This window comes from Nilaparvata lugens, unplaced genomic scaffold (assembly GCF_014356525.2).
Source record: "Nilaparvata lugens isolate BPH unplaced genomic scaffold, ASM1435652v1 scaffold5455, whole genome shotgun sequence".
Taxonomy (NCBI): Eukaryota; Metazoa; Arthropoda; class Insecta; order Hemiptera; family Delphacidae; genus Nilaparvata; species Nilaparvata lugens.
In genome coordinates this window covers 94-3,018 of record NW_024091287.1, presented here as the reverse complement: position 1 = coordinate 3,018, position 2,925 = coordinate 94, and the positions used below count along the sequence as shown (strand labels likewise).

General features: G+C 35.6%; 1 long non-coding RNA gene across 1 annotated transcript; it reads left to right on the top strand.

The window, feature by feature from the left end:
- The first annotated feature begins 287 nt into the window (after positions 1-287).
- On the top strand, positions 288-1,439 carry LOC120355990. Its single transcript, XR_005573885.1, has 2 exons — positions 288-322; positions 1,326-1,439. It is a non-coding gene; the product is annotated as an uncharacterized LOC120355990 (long non-coding RNA).
- Positions 1,440-2,925: the final 1,486 nt, after the last annotated feature.

Here is a 2,925-nt window from a genome sequence, read left to right as displayed (position 1 = left end):
CTAAATTTTGAAAGCAAATTATTCCACCTGGAGCGCTGAGAGCTGCCTACGTCATGGATTAGCTATATATAGTTTGTTACAATGTCGACAGAGTGGTAAATGGCTTGTTTACAAAGTCGCCGAGCGCTCTGTCGTCCGAGGGCTGATTCATCGCGGAGGAAAAATTGATTGGCACTGCTATCAATCCTGGGAATATTATAGATACTAGCCGTCAACGATTATATTACTAACCGATCGAACGATAGACACGGTGTGTTGAAAAACAATTCTTAACAATGCCTGTATTCAATAATCAGCAAAGCATCTCAAACGATACTAAAAGGTAATATTGGCTTTTAATTTTTGGTATTTTTGTTCTAGCTGGGACAACAGTAAATACCCCAGGATAGTTGCCGGGCTGGCTACTTGACAGAGGCACCAGCCGGGCCCGCAAGAACCCGTCTTCTAAACCAAAAAACTAGACTTTGAACAAGTGGGACAAAAAAAAAAGTATCTCCTCTGAGCTGGTTCTTAAAGATTTTTTACAGTATACCTAGAAACTAATTCCCAAAATTTGATCATGACTGCAAAGTGTGAGGATATAGTTTATGAAATGGGATCACTGCTACATTTTTCCCCCAGCATCTTTATCATTTCTATCAAGTTATAATTTTTTGACGCAATCTATCCAGCAAGTGCTGCTCTGGATAGAGATTACTGATCTTACATTTAAATACCGTATCTAGTAATACAGGGTCTTTCTAAATGATGGACCATTTCAAAATTAGTACCGTAGATAAAGTGAAATGCAAAATGGAACAACCTTTATTACCAATGGAAAGATATAATTTTAAAGTTTTTTTCAATACCTAGCAAGTTTCAATATAGTCTACGGCTGCTGCACGGCATTTACGCGGTAGCCAAACTCGTCCCACACGCGAGAAAGAGTATATGGTGCTATTGAGTTGCACGGCAGCAGTGATCGGTCCTCGCAGATCGTGCAGCAGCCGTAACCATATTGAACACTTGTAAGGTATTGAAAAAAACTTAAAACTATCTCTTCCATTGTAATAAAGGTTGTCCATTTTGCATTTTCACTTTAATAATACCATTTTTGAAATGGGTCCATCATTTAGAAAGACCTGTACATGTATTTGTATTTTACAATAGTCCAATCAATTTATTGGTTTTTATTATAGTTATTTTATATTTACATATTCAATTTATAAGAAGAGAATAATTTTTGATACTCCGGTGATCACCTTACAAGTAGTACAACCTTAGTTATTGTTTCGATTTAATACATATAACATGTGTATGTACGTTACATTCACGCTGGTTTGCAGAAAAATGCATCATGCAGAGAATAAAATGAATTTCATTGATTTGGAACAAGACAACCTATATCTACCAGATTACGAAGATGACTTTTCTCAGTATGAGGAATTTATGCATACAACTCAAGAGGAATATCAAACTGATTTAAACTACTGTATTTGGCCGTCTGTTGAGTCTCTATTTAAACCGATTGGATGCTTACTCATGTGCTGCACACTACTCAGAATATGTTATCAGTATGGTGAGTATGAATTAAATAATAATAATTCTTTTATTTCCTACAAAATTATACAAAAAGAATACCCTTGAAAACGTCACAGATGAATGCAGTAAAAATTATATTATATGAGCAATTATTCATCATATTTCAACTCTGTTAACGTGTTATAAGCCCCACCTTATCAAGGATCAATAAGATCGACTATAGTATGTATGAGATAAGATGAGACTTTAGTTTATACAAACTATAGGAGAATATTGATTATAAGTTAGCCAAGATTTGAAAATTATAGCGAATCAAATCAACAGAGTGAAGAGAAATATTAAAGCAGGGAGGAAATAACGTGGTTTTCACCGGAGACGCAACTCAAAGATGAATGATAAAATTTGTTTCACTACCTATTTATATGATCTGGGTGTTTGAATTGTTACAACAGATAATATGTACATTCTGGTTTTATCAGTGTTGTTTTAAAGTCCATATGCTTTACTGCTGTCCACAATTCTATCCATAATATTCTTCAGATCTTTCATATGATCAGTAAAAGTCACTGTATCATTAGCATACCGTATATTATCCAAACGATGACCATTCACCAAACGTCCCTCCTTTACGTCATGTATAACCTCTCTGAATATTGTTTTAGAATAGATATTGAAAAGCAATGGCGACAACACACAACCATGTCTCACTTCCCTCAAAATCTTCAATAAATCCGTTTCATCTTCTTCCATGCTCACATATGCCATTTGGTCCAATATAAGTTTGTTATAATTCTAATATCCTTGTCATCTATATCCATCCATACCTTGAATCTCCATCATCAATTAATTGCAGATGCTGCAATCTGTCGAACGCCTTTCTATAATTAACAACAAGCTTGCACAGCATTGCAATGCTCTGCATTTCTGAAACACCTGTATACTGAACAACGCCTCCCGAGTACCAAATGCCTTTCTGAATCCAAATTTTATAGGTGATATTTGTTCTTCACACTTTTCATATAATTATTCTTCTGTGAATGATTTTCAGCTGTGACTCATTAGGCTTATTGTTCTGAAATCCTCACATTTCCGAGCTCCTGGTTTCTTTGGGATGATGATGATGTACTTTGAGACCAGCTACTTCTTTGGTTGATACCAGTATTATTAATATGATTGAACAGTCCAGTCAACCACTCTATTCCATTCTTATCCATAAGCTTCAGGAACTCTACATTTATGTTATCTGGTCCTGGTGCCTTTCCATCCTTCATTTGCTGTATGGCATACCTTACTTTAGACTTTGAAATATTTGGCCCTGTCAGTACTATTCTGTCTTCCATTCTTCCCTCCACCTGCCTATCATCTTGTAAAAGCTCTTCAAAATACACCTAACGTCTTCCATGC